Source organism: Salmo trutta, chromosome 11 (genome assembly GCF_901001165.1).
Source record: "Salmo trutta chromosome 11, fSalTru1.1, whole genome shotgun sequence".
NCBI lineage: Eukaryota > Metazoa > Chordata > Actinopteri > Salmoniformes > Salmonidae > Salmo > Salmo trutta.
Genome location: NC_042967.1, coordinates 20,291,203 through 20,305,332, shown reverse-complemented (window position 1 = coordinate 20,305,332; position 14,130 = coordinate 20,291,203). Strand labels below are relative to the sequence as shown.

The window sequence follows — 14,130 nt, the reverse complement described above, 5'->3', positions numbered from 1 at the left end:
TCTTTACCTATTGACAGAAATGATTTTGCAGAGGGTTACACATTGTATGCTTTCAATTTATCCCCTGATGATGACACCTCAGGAAATCTGTCTGTGGTGTCCCAAGGTAACCTCAGGCTGGAAATGTGTTTCCGTACACCTTTAGCCTGTACAGTTAGCATGATTGTTTATGCGTGCTCTGATTCAATCTTGGAAGTGAATGCCCGAAGACAGGTCTTAGTGGATTATTATTAAGGATCGTTGAGCAAAGACATGAATACCCAAGAGTTGGAAGGGCTCATGACCCGCTTGATTGGAAAACTATTTTATGGAGTGTGGGCTTGTGATGAATTACCTATTGAGAAATGGCCTGAGCGGCCGGCCATGTTTATTGTCAATACCCATCCTAAACACATGCCAGGTGAACATTGGCTAGCTGTGACCTTAGAAGATGAAGGAGGAAGAAAAATCTCAACTTTTTTTTATTCCTACGGCTTTCCCCCCGGTTTTTCGCATTTTCTCAAATCTATTAAAGATTCTAGATTTTTTTCAAAGATCTACTACAGCATCAAACAAGTGCAAGATAACCTTTCCACTACATGTGGTCAACACTGTGTATTCTATCTATGTCAAAGAGCCCGTGGAGTTTCTTTTGAAGATGTTATGTCTCTTTATAATGATGATTTAAGAAGTAATGATAAAGTTGTAGCTTGTTTTATTAGAAAATATCAAAAGTGTTCAAATATGTGTCCTTTAAAACCGTGTAATCAAGGCGTATGCAAACGTCAAATATTTCAAGAATGCCACAAATGTTAAATTGCTTAATTTTCTAATAAACTTTATTGAATTTAATCATAGTCGTTCAAGTCATTCAAACATCATTCAAAATTCATTCAAAAGTCATTCAAAAGTCTAACCACCCCGAGAGATTGGGATTAGGAAAAGGTCCGGAGGCGTTCAGGGGGTTAAATGAGTCATCATCATCCCCTTCACACACACACACACACACACACACACACACACACACACACACACACACAATCCAATGTTATGATGAAAACAGAACTAACATCATCTTACATCACTAAAGACTATGATTAGAATTCTGAGAACCAAACATTTCCATTGCTTCATTGAGTTACGGTTGGAAGCAACAGTTTTCTAAAGCTTGTGGTTATCTCAAATCTGATAAACAGGAAGCTACTGTATGAAGAAATTACCAAAATTACACAATATAGATGAAGCATGATTTAAAAGGTTATCTGTGATTGCTATAGCATGATTTAAGGTTGCAATCACAAATGCTATATCATTATTCTTTACTTTAAATTCATTATATTTCACCATTGATTCTTGAATAATGTAACTTATACTGTAAATGCCTCATGAGCTTAACTTTCTAACCCCATCAGGACTCAAAATATCAGCTTGTTCTACCATGGAACTGTTAACAAACAATGTGTAGCCTCAGATGGGTAAAACTATTATTTTGATCCCAAGGATGGTCAGTCCTTGCAAACATACATAGCTCTGTCTATGAATTACATACAGTACCAGTCATACATAGCTCTGTCTATGAATTACATACAGTACCAGGCATACATAGCTCTGTCTATGAATTACATACAGTACCAGTCATACATAGCTCTGTCTATGAATTACATACAGTACCAGTCATACATAGTTCTGTCTATGAATTACATACAGTACCAGTCAAACATAGCTCTGTCTATGAATTACATACAGTACCAGTCATACATAGCTCTGTCTATGAATTACATACAGTACCAGTCATACATAGCTCTGTCTATGAATTTGAGAGTGGTTACATTTCTGCAGCGTACATTTTTCTGAGAGTGGTTACGTCTCTCTGAGCGGAAAAAACGGACAGGTCACCAGGTGCACAGAGCCTGTTTCAGGTTACCAGCCCCTCAGCTGTTTACCAAAAACAGTGGTGGGGTGTCCACTATGTTGTTGCTATAAAGATTATTTCAATTGATCTTATTAAATATTTCTACATAGTTCCAATATTGAATTGATGCATTTTAGTGTACGTGACCCCAGCAGGTTGCAAACCTCAGGCTCTGTACCAACTGAACCACACAGAAGACAGAACAATAAAAAACGTACAAGTGTTTTTCTATGATGTGCTATTAGTGTGCCAGCATGCGTGTGTGCGTTCGGTTTGTGCGTTCATACCTGTCTGCATCTGCGTGTGAGAGAGAGGAAGATCATTCTTTGTACCTGAGAGATGGGTCTCAGTCTTCACGCTCCTCGTTGCTCTGTTACGGTTTTCTTCATTAACTTTGTTTAATTCAATCATCTGTTTGTTGACGTAGTTGGCCATCTTTACTAACTGTACGAAATATCAATGATTACCCCAATCAATTAATCAGCTAATTCAGTCTCTGACCTTTTATTGTAGTATATATGATTTTTACTTATAGTATTAACTAACGATTACCTTTCTAACTGACTCCTAATGGAAATATCTACTGTATGATTACCTTTCTAACTGACTCCTAATGGTAATATCTACTGTATGATTACCTTTCTAACTGACTCCTAATGGTAATATCTACTGTATGATTCTATCTTCAGTGACTAGTAGTTGAGTAGTTGCTCTGATATGGGTTTCCATTGGTGTCTGATGTCTGTCTGTGGTCCACTGCAATTGAAAGAACGTTTTAAGTATCCAATCACTTTCAAGCATGACGTCATATTTCGCAATAACTATATGTGACATTGTTCATAAGGAAGTGACATTATGGCTCGCACTCCGTGACTCACATTCAATCAGGAAACTGGTAGATCATTGTTACTTTATTTATTAATCTGTGCCTTTGTTCTTCTTATAAAAGTTATTTATGATAAAAATTGATAATGAAAAAAGAAATAAAGTTAGCAGAAGCATGGGTAAAAGAGGGAGAGAGGTATTTGTGTACAGCCTACAAGAAATGCTACATAATGAACTGTACATCTTAATATTGACAATAGGTATTGAGTGATACAACAGAGTTAGACTGACCACTCTCACAGAACCTAAAGTTTGAACAAACTGACAGACTGACCGTGTCACTAAACCTGTCCCTTTCTTTAGTCTGTGCAATGTAACACTCCTGTAACTATTTTTTTTCAGTTTTCTCTTGGTCTCTCTCGTTTTGCAGCTGGTCTCTCTCCCTCTGTAACTGGTTTCAGTTCATCCGGCACTGGTATGTCTGTACACAGGTTAATGATACCACAACTGGTATCTGGCTGGTCTCTGTCTTGCTCCAGACCAGTGGTGTATTAACAGGCCTCTAAATGTTCTCTCTTTAGATCGGGCTGAAAAACAAAAGTTCCTGTGATGTGTTCCAAATGACACTGTGTTCCTTATATGGTGAGTTGCTTTTGACCAAAGCACTATGTGCCCTGGTCAAAAGTAGTGCCCTTTAAAGAGGATAGGATGCCGTTTTGGACACAGCAGGTGTGGTGTTGTCATTCTTTTTTTGTGTGACAACAATATATTTGCTGGTCCCACAAGCTACATAAAGGCTGTAAGTCTGAATTCTGATCCTTGCTTTGTAAGTACAGAACTATAGTGTGATAATAAAATACATATCTGAGAGAGAATAAAGTAGATGGCATCGGTCAAAATTGTGATTTATGACCCTATGTCTGGCTGGGGCGTACATGCCCAAATAAGGGCATCCGGTCAGGACATCCTGGCGGGAAGGTGTCACGTGGTTAGGGTCATATAGTTGCATCCTGGTCTGTCACGTGTTAGAGTGTGTATTTTATATCTATATTGCATCTATTCCTTTGAAATTGTCATGATGATTGATGTGTAGGGACCTCGTTGAACTGGGGGGGTTGTGTTTGAACATTTCAAAGAGGATGGCCCCACACCCCACCTATTTTATTGCTCTTAGGGTTGTTGTCTATAAAGTAGGATTGTCCGGGGGGTGGGGGATTGTGTTGGAGGCAGACAACTTATAAGACACATGCGGCCCCAGAACACTAAACAAGATTTTAAAAATAAACATGGATTTTGGTAAAGCAGTGATGACCGTAACAACGGAAGCAGGACCGTGGCTGAAACATAGAGAGAAGGCCCAGTATAAAGCAACAATATACGACGCGCCAAAGAAACGGTTTCTATGTGTGTATAGAACCCAAATACCGCCCGCAACTGCACTGAAAGATCAAATGATGATGTCTAATGGACAGCACTGGGAGTATCAGTTTGATTACCCGGCCCATAGAGTGAAACTGTATACCGTAGCCGAAGGTGGAGAATATACAGACCAGACTTTAGGAGTGGACTATGGGGCTGAAGACTGGTCGGTTTTTCGCAAGGTTTTGTGTCCCGAACTGAGAGTTATCACCAAGGGGTATAGCTTGTTCACGGGCTACGAGACCTGTTGGGAAGGTACCCCAGACTCCTCAGGAAGAGTATTTCACAGGGTGAAAATACAGAGAAAGAATGGACTTCCTTGTGGATGCATGGAGTTCTATATCAGCAACGAGGAAACCCGCAACCAAAACATTCGTGATGGTGGCCTGACTGGGGATTTCAGGTTGTGCATGCTTATTCCTTTTAAAAGTTGGGATCTAATGGAATTGAGCATGTTTTTGTACAGAGCCAACAGTGGCAGAGCATTTTTCGGCTAAGGAAGTGCATAACCTGTTAGGGCTAGGGGGCAGTATTTACACGGCCGGATAAAAAACGTACCCGATTTAATCTGGTTACTACTCCTGCCCAGTAACTAGAATATGCATATAATTATTGGCTTTGGATAGAAAACACCCTAAAGTTTCTAAAACTGTTTGAATGGTGTCTGTGAGTATAACAGAACTCATATGGCAAGCAAAAACCTGAGAAGATTTCATGCAGGAAGTGGCCTGTCTGACAAGGAGTCATTCTTCTTGTCTCTGGTTATTGAAGAGTGGGGATCTTAGCTGTAACGTGACACTTCCTACGGCTTCCATAGGCTCTCAGAGCCCGGGAAAAAGCTGAACGATATCGAGGCAGCCCCAGGCTGAAACACATTATCGCCTTTGCCAAGTGGCCGATAAGAGGACAAAGGAATTAGGCGCGTGCCTGAGTCGACCCTGTGCTGTATTTTCTTTCGGCTATTTACCTAATTGCAGATTCCCGGTCGGAATATTATCGCTTTTTTACGAGAAAAATGCCATAAAAATTGATTTTAAACAGCGGTTGACATGCTTCGAAGTACGGTAATGAAATATTTAGAAATCTTTTGTCACGAAATGCGCCGTGCGCGTGACCCTTATTTACCATTGGGATAGTGTCTTGAACGCACGAACAAAACGCCGCTGTTGGAAGATAACTATGGATTATTTTGGACCAAACCTACATTTGTTATTGAAGTAGAAGTCCTGCGAGTGCATTCTGACGAAGAACAGGAAAGGTAATCAAACTTTTCTAATAGTAAATCGGAGTTTGGTGAAGGCTAAACTTGGTGGGTGTCTAAATAGCTAGCCCTGTGATGCCGGGCTATCTACTTAGAATATTGCAAAATGTGCTTTCACCGAAAAGCTATTTTAAAATCGGACATATCGAGTGCATAGAGGAGTAATGTATCTATAATTCTTAAAATAATTGTTATGCTTTTTGTGAACGTTTATCGTGAGTAATTTAGTAAATTGTTAGTAAATTCATCGGAAGTTTGCGGGGGGTATGCTAGTTCTGAACGTCACATGCTAATGTAAAAAGCTGGTTTTTGATATAAATATGAACTTGATTGAACAAAACATGCATGTATTGTATAACATAATGTCCTAGATGTGTCATCTGATGAAGATCATCAAAGGTTAGTGCTGCATTTAGCTGTCTTCTGGGTTTTTGTGACATTATATGCTAGCTTGAAAAACAGGTGTCTGATTATTTCTGGCTGGGTACTCTGCTGACATAATCTAATGTTTTGCTTTACAACCTTTTTGAAATCGGACAGTGTGGTTAGATTAACGAGAGTCTTGTCTTTAAATAGCTGTAAAATAGTCATATGTTTGAGAAATTGAAGTAATAGCATTTCTAAGGTATTTGAAAATCGCGCCACAGGATTCAACTGGCTGTTACGTAGGTGGGACGATTTGGTGCCACCTGCCCTAGAGAGGATAATATATACCAATCCTGAGGATTATGATTCAAAGGAATCCCAAGAAGGGTCATCCTCAGAAGGGTCAGTCCCCGAAGAAAACTAAGTACACGGCTGTGTTAACCATGCCCTGACCCCCAAAGGACTGGTTCAACAATAAAAGGAGGTCCCTTAAAGCCTCCGGTTCTTCATTTCAGTATATAACATGGATATTCCTACAACATACCAGGACTCTGATACGTCATGGGTGCCAGACCCTAAGGACTCTATGCCTCGCAGCCAACCATTCTACTCCCCCCAGCCAAGACCCCCGACACCCCCTACATGTACACAGCCTGAGGATGTGTTTGATGGGGTGGTCAGTACTATTTTTGTGGACACCATCAATGCCTCTGTAGCCACACTTTTAAACGTGGTGATTGGAGAGTATATACGTGAAAAATGCATCGGTTGTGAGATCAATCACCCCAGCCAGCGCCGGCATCTGTGTTTATACGAGCCCCCAAGATACTACTTCTTCAACTATTTTGAGGAGCTGGTGAAAAGACTGTGGTCCTGCAGGTTTATACCTGCGCTGGTCAGAGCCCTGGAGTCTATGGGTCTTGTGCCGTCTATTCCCAGAGTTTACCGGGGTAACCGAGGCTTTCCTACATGAACTGAAGGAGGCGATCTACATCCACGAGAAACTCAAAGAAATCCGACACACCCTGTTGGACGACAACAAATACCGGTAAGCTGTGGTGGATGACGTGATGACTTTCTGGCTCAACAAAAGCCAAGAGACCGAGTGACAATACCTATTTGTTATTTAGATGTAAAGCAATGGGGAACTATATACATACGTTGTTAGAGAGAATAAATACATTTTTTCTTTTGAGAGAACTTACAAATGTGATGCATCAAATGATTGAAAATAAAGTGAACAATGTATCGTTCTACACAACCCATAATACATGGGCTAATGTAGAGCGTGTGCTAAAAATGGAGCAAATCATGAATCATGTACGACATACGGGCGAGAGTATGCAATGGACACAACTGGTATCACGTCTTGTGGATGATTCTGAAGAACTAGAAACAACCTTGTCTAAGATTTTATTTTATTTGTTTGAAACACCGTTTAATTGTAACATGTATCACATTTGTTGTTTATATACTTATATATCTGATGTGTGTGTTTTAAAAATTCAGCGACACAAGCCTGTAAATCTAAACCAAATATACACGGTGTTGCATATTTGGATCGTTGAGAAAACGGGGACAAGTATCCTGCAACGAATCCTGAAATGCCTGTATAGGTAATACTTGATGTTTGCAAAAATAAAAATACAAAATGAAAATGAAATGAAATGTTGTCGTTATTTGAAAGTGGCTCATTAACGTTATTGCACCTCAGAGAGGCAGGAAGGATGGCGGAGCAGATGTTGAAAAACATGTATTACACCCCCTCAAACCCTGGGTCTTATGGGGGTAAGGAGCGTTTACAGAGAGCTATAGCCAAAGAAACAGGTAGCCGGTTAGGCGGTGCTCAAGTGGATGAGTGGTTAGCCGAGCAGGATGCTTATACAATTTCCAAGAAATATAGTTTTTTCTACTCATCCATTGTCCCAGTTTCAGGCGGATCGATGTGACATGCAGGCCCTTGCAGAAAAAAATTATGGGAATCGATACATGCTAACGGTTATAGATATTTTCTCTAAAATGGCATTTGTAAGGGTCTTAAAAAATAAGAGCGGGGCAGAGGTGACCAGGGCCTTTGACTCTATCTTGAAGGAAGGAGGAGTCCCCAAGAAAGTGCAGACTGATGGCGGGAAAGAATAATGCTTTTCAGAAACTCATGAAGAAGCACAATATAGTACATTTTGCCACAGGCTCAGATTTGAAAGCTTCAGTTTTTGAACGCTTTAACAGAACTCTGAAGGAGCGGATGTGGAGATATTTTACAGCTCACAACACGCATAGATATATCGATATAGTTCAAGATTTAGTAAAGGCTTACAACTACAGCTACCATAAGAGTATAAGGATGAAGCCCGCAGAGGTCTCTTCTGAAAACTCTTTTCAAGTCTTTAAAAATCTGTATGGTTTGTTCCCCCTTCACCGTAATAATTTTTTAAATTTTAAATTCCTAGTGGGGGACTTGGTACGTATATCCAAGTTGAGGGGTGTTTTCGACAAAAAATATGAGCAAGGTTACAGCACTGAGGTGTTCACCGTTACCGAATGTCTACATCGCAGACCCCCTGTCTACAAGTTAAAAGATTATGACGGGGAGCTAATAGAGGGATCGTTTTATGAGAAGGAACTACAGAAGGTACAGATGGGTAAAGACAAAGTCTTTCACGTGGAGGAGATTCTAGATCATAAGAGAGAAAAGGGTAAAAAATGGGTGTTGGCCGTTGGAAAAACTGGCCCCAAAAGTTCAACAGTTGGGTTTTAGAGCACAATGTGGTGGAGGCATCGGGGGTTAACTTAAACCCTCATGCATGATAAATACAACATCATTCGCGTGTCCTTAATAATTATTTTTTAGTAAAAAAGTGTCTATCTCCGGCAGTTCGTCTGGGTCACACACAGGCTTTGATGAAAGGAAATGCCCTTTACCCTCTCCAAAGAATTACCATGAAAACCTTTAGCATACCTGTGGGCAGTAGAATCTGCAGTCAAAAAAAACCTTTTCTAGGCCCTTTACCCTGCTACGTGGTTATAGGTTTGGTTGATCACGCCTCTAATACGGGCAGCTTACATAAAAACCCATTTAATTATTAACACTTCAATGCAGAGTATGTAGCTCTCTGTCAGGACGGACGTCAGGTCCCTGCTAAGGCTTTCCAACTGCAATTTAATAACAATATATCTGTGCGAGAATTTTTAAATCTATTCCTGGCTACCGGGAGGCATCTAAAAGATCTCTCTTTACCTATTGACAGAAATGATTTTGCAGAGGGTTACACATTGTATGCTTTCAATTTATCCCCTGATGATGACACCTCAGGAAATCTGTCTGTGGTGTCCCAAGGCAACCTCAGGCTGGAAATGTGTTTCCGTACACCTTTAGCCTGTACAGTTAGCATGATTGTTTATGCGTGCTCTGATTCAATCTTGGAAGTGAATGCCCGAAGACAGGTCTTAGTGGATTATTATTAAGGATCGTTGAGCAAAGACATGAATACCCAAGAGTTGGAAGGGCTCATGACCCGCTTGATTGGAAAACTATTTTATGGAGTGTGGGCTTGTGATGAATTACCTATTGAGAAATGGCCTGAGCGGCCGGCCATGTTTATTGTCAATACCCATCCTAAACACATGCCAGGTGAACATTGGCTAGCTGTGACCTTAGAAGATGAAGGAGGAAGAAAAATCTCAACTTTTTTTTATTCCTACGGCTTTCCCCCCGGTTTTTTCGCATTTTCTCAAATCTATTAAAGATTCTAGATTTTTTTCAAAGATCTACTACAGCATCAAACAAGTGCAAGATAACCTTTCCACTACATGTGGTCAACACTGTGTATTCTATCTATGTCAAAGAGCCCGTGGAGTTTCTTTTGAAGATGTTATGTCTCTTTATAATGATGATTTAAGAAGTAATGATAAAGTTGTAGCTTGTTTTATTAGAAAATATCAAAAGTGTTCAAATATGTGTCCTTTAAGACCGTGTAATCAAGGCGTATGCAAACGTCAAATATTTCAAGAATGCCACAAATGTTAAATTGCTTAATTTTCTAATAAACTTTATTGAATTTAATCATAGTTGTTCAAAAGTCATTCAAACGTCATTCAAAATTCATTCAAAAGTCATTCAAAAGTCTAACCACCCCGAGAGATTGGGATTAGGAAAAGGTCCGGAGGCGTTCAGGGGGTTAAATGAGTCATCATCATCCCCTTCACACACACACACACACACACACACACACACACACACACACACACACAATCCAATGTTATGATGAAAACAGAACTAACATCATCTTACATCACTAAAGACTATGATTAGAATTCTGAGAACCAAACATTTCCATTGCTTCATTGAGTTACGGTTGGAAGCAACAGTTTTCTAAAGCTTGTGGTTATCTCAAATCTGATAAACAGGAAGCTACTGTATGAAGAAATTACCAAAATTACACAATATAGATGAAGCATGATTTAAAAGGTTATCTGTGATTGCTATAGCATGATTTAAGGTTGCAATCACAAATGCTATATCATTATTCTTTACTTTAAATTCATTATATTTCACCATTGATTCTTGAATAATGTAACTTATACTGTAAATGCCTCATGAGCTTAACTTTCTAACCCCATCAGGACTCAAAATATCAGCTTGTTCTACCATGGAACTGTTAACAAACAATGTGTAGCCTCAGATGGGTAAAACTATTATTTTGATCCCAAGGATGGTCAGTCCTTGCAAACATACATAGCTCTGTCTATGAATTACATACAGTACCAGTCATACATAGCTCTGTCTATGAATTACATACAGTACCAGGCATACATAGCTCTGTCTATGAATTACATACAGTACCAGTCATACATAGCTCTGTCTATGAATTACATACAGTACCAGTCATACATAGTTCTGTCTATGAATTACATACAGTACCAGTCAAACATAGCTCTGTCTATGAATTACATACAGTACCAGTCATACATAGCTCTGTCTATGAATTACATACAGTACCAGTCATACATAGCTCTGTCTATGAATTTGAGAGTGGTTACATTTCTGCAGCGTACATTTTTCTGAGAGTGGTTACGTCTCTCTGAGCGGAAAAAACGGACAGGTCACCAGGTGCACAGAGCCTGTTTCAGGTTACCAGCCCCTCAGCTGTTTACCAAAAACAGTGGTGGGGTGTCCACTATGTTGTTGCTATAAAGATTATTTCAATTGATCTTATTAAATATTTCTACATAGTTCCAATATTGAATTGATGCATTTTAGTGTACGTGACCCCAGCAGGTTGCAAACCTCAGGCTCTGTACCAACTGAACCACACAGAAGACAGAACAATAAAAAACGTACAAGTGTTTTTCTATGATGTGCTATTAGTGTGCCAGCATGCGTGTGTGCGTTCGGTTTGTGCGTTCATACCTGTCTGCATCTGCGTGTGAGAGAGAGGAAGATCATTCTTTGTACCTGAGAGATGGGTCTCAGTCTTCACGCTCCTCGTTGCTCTGTTACGGTTTTCTTCATTAACTTTGTTTAATTCAATCATCTGTTTGTTGACGTAGTTGGCCATCTTTACTAACTGTACGAAATATCAATGATTACCCCAATCAATTAATCAGCTAATTCAGTCTCTGACCTTTTATTGTAGTATATATGATTTTTACTTATAGTATTAACTAACGATTACCTTTCTAACTGACTCCTAATGGAAATATCTACTGTATGATTACCTTTCTAACTGACTCCTAATGGTAATATCTACTGTATGATTACCTTTCTAACTGACTCCTAATGGTAATATCTACTGTATGATTCTATCTTCAGTGACTAGTAGTTGAGTAGTTGCTCTGATATGGGTTTCCATTGGTGTCTGATGTCTGTCTGTGGTCCACTGCAATTGAAAGAACGTTTTAAGTATCCAATCACTTTCAAGCATGACGTCATATTTCGCAATAACTATATGTGACATTGTTCATAAGGAAGTGACATTATGGCTCGCACTCCGTGACTCACATTCAATCAGGAAACTGGTAGATCATTGTTACTTTATTTATTAATCTGTGCCTTTGTTCTTCTTATAAAAGTTATTTATGATAAAAATTGATAATGAAAAAAGAAATAAAGTTAGCAGAAGCATGGGTAAAAGAGGGAGAGAGGTATTTGTGTACAGCCTACAAGAAATGCTACATAAAGAACTGTACATCTTAATATTGACAATAGGTATTGAGTGATACAACAGAGTTAGACTGACCACTCTCACAGAACCTAAAGTTTGAACAAACTGACAGACTGACCGTGTCACTAAACCTGTCCCTTTCTTTAGTCTGTGCAATGTAACACTCCTGTAACTATTTTTTTTCAGTTTTCTCTTGGTCTCTCTCGTTTTGCAGCTGGTCTCTCTCCCTCTGTAACTGGTTTCAGTTCATCCGGCACTGGTATGTCTGTACACAGGTTAATGATACCACAACTGGTATCTGGCTGGTCTCTGTCTTGCTCCAGACCAGTGGTGTATTAACCTGTCTGGGCTAGGGGGCAGTATTGAGAATTTTGGAAAAATATGTTCCCATTTTTAACTGCCTCCTACACCAACTCAGAAGCTAGAATATGCATATTATTGTTCAGGTTTGGATAGAAAACACTCTGAATTTTCTAAAACTGTTTGAATGGTGTCTGTGAGTATAACAGAACTCATATGGCAGGCAAAAACCTGAGAAGATTTCATGCAGGAAGTGGCCTGTCTGACAAGGAGTCATTCTTCTTGTCTCTGGTTATTGAAGAGTGGGGATCTTAGCTGTAACGTGACACTTCCTACGGCTTCCATAGGCTCTCAGAGCCCGGGAAAAAGCTGAACGATATCGAGGCAGCCCCAGGCTGAAACACATTATCGCCTTTGCCAAGTGGCCGATAAGAGGACAAAGGAATTAGGCGCGTGCCTGAGTCGACCCTGTGCTGTATTTTCTTTCGGCTATTTACCTAATTGCAGATTCCCGGTCGGAATATTATCGCTTTTTTACGAGAAAAATGCCATAAAAATTGATTTTAAACAGCGGTTGACATGCTTCGAAGTACGGTAATGAAATATTTAGAAATCTTTTGTCACGAAATGCGCCGTGCGCGTGACCCTTATTTACCATTGGGATAGTGTCTTGAACGCACGAACAAAACGCCGCTGTTGGAAGATAACTATGGATTATTTTGGACCAAACCTACATTTGTTATTGAAGTAGAAGTCCTGCGAGTGCATTCTGATGAAGAACAGGAAAGGTAATCAAACTTTTCTAATAGTAAATCGGAGTTTGGTGAAGGCTAAACTTGGTGGGTGTCTAAATAGCTAGCCCTGTGATGCCGGGCTATCTACTTAGAATATTGCAAAATGTGCTTTCACCGAAAAGCTATTTTAAAATCGGACATATCGAGTGCATAGAGGAGTTCTGTATCTATAATTCTTAAAATAATTGTTATGCTTTTTGTGAACGTTTATCGTGAGTAATTTAGTAAATTGTTAGTAAATTCATCGGAAGTTTGCGGGGGGTATGCTAGTTCTGAACGTCACATGCTAATGTAAAAAGCTGGTTTTTGATATAAATATGAACTTGATTGAACAAAACATGCATGTATTGTATAACATAATGTCCTAGATGTGTCATCTGATGAAGATCATCAAAGGTTAGTGCTGCATTTAGCTGTCTTCTGGGTTTTTGTGACATTATATGCTAGCTTGAAAAACGGGTGTCTGATTATTTCTGGCTGGGTACTCTGCTGACATAATCTAATGTTTTGCTTTACAACCTTTTTGAAATCGGACAGTGTGGTTAGATTAACGAGAGTCTTGTCTTTAAATAGCTGTAAAATAGTCATATGTTTGAGAAATTGAAGTAATAGCATTTCTAAGGTATTTGAAAATCGCGCCACAGGATTCAACTGGCTGTTACGTAGGTGGGACGATTTGGTGCCACCTGCCCTAGAGAGGATAATATATACCAATCCTGAGGATTATGATTCAAAGGAATCCCAAGAAGGGTCATCCTCAGAAGGGTCAGTCCCCGAAGAAAATTAAGTACACGGCTGTGTTAACCATGCCCTGACCCCCAAAGGACTGGTTCAACAATAAAAGGAGGTCCCTTAAAGCCTCCGGTTCTTCATTTCAGTATATAACATGGATATTCCTACAACATACCAGGACTCTGATACGTCATGGGTGCCAGACCCTAAGGACTCTATGCCTCGCAGCCAACCATTCTACTCCCCCCAGCCAAGACCCCCGACACCCCCTACATGTACACAGCCTGAGGATGTGTTTGATGGGGTGGTCAGTACTATTTTTGTGGACACCATCAATGCCTCTGTAGCCACACTTTTAAACGTGGTGATTGGAGAGTA

At 39.7% G+C, this 14,130-nt stretch overlaps 2 long non-coding RNA genes across 2 annotated transcripts; both read right to left on the bottom strand.

Annotated features, from left to right (window-relative positions):
- Positions 1-2,114: 2,114 nt before the first annotated feature.
- LOC115202424 (uncharacterized) lies at positions 2,115-2,902 on the bottom strand. Its single transcript, XR_003879969.1, has 2 exons — positions 2,530-2,902; positions 2,115-2,335 (listed from the first exon to the last, which is right to left on the bottom strand). It is a non-coding gene; the product is annotated as an uncharacterized LOC115202424 (long non-coding RNA).
- An 8,206-nt stretch (positions 2,903-11,108) lies between these two features.
- Positions 11,109-12,232, bottom strand: LOC115202421 (uncharacterized). Its single transcript, XR_003879967.1, has 2 exons — positions 11,524-12,232; positions 11,109-11,329 (listed from the first exon to the last, which is right to left on the bottom strand). It is a non-coding gene; the product is annotated as an uncharacterized LOC115202421 (long non-coding RNA).
- Positions 12,233-14,130: the final 1,898 nt, after the last annotated feature.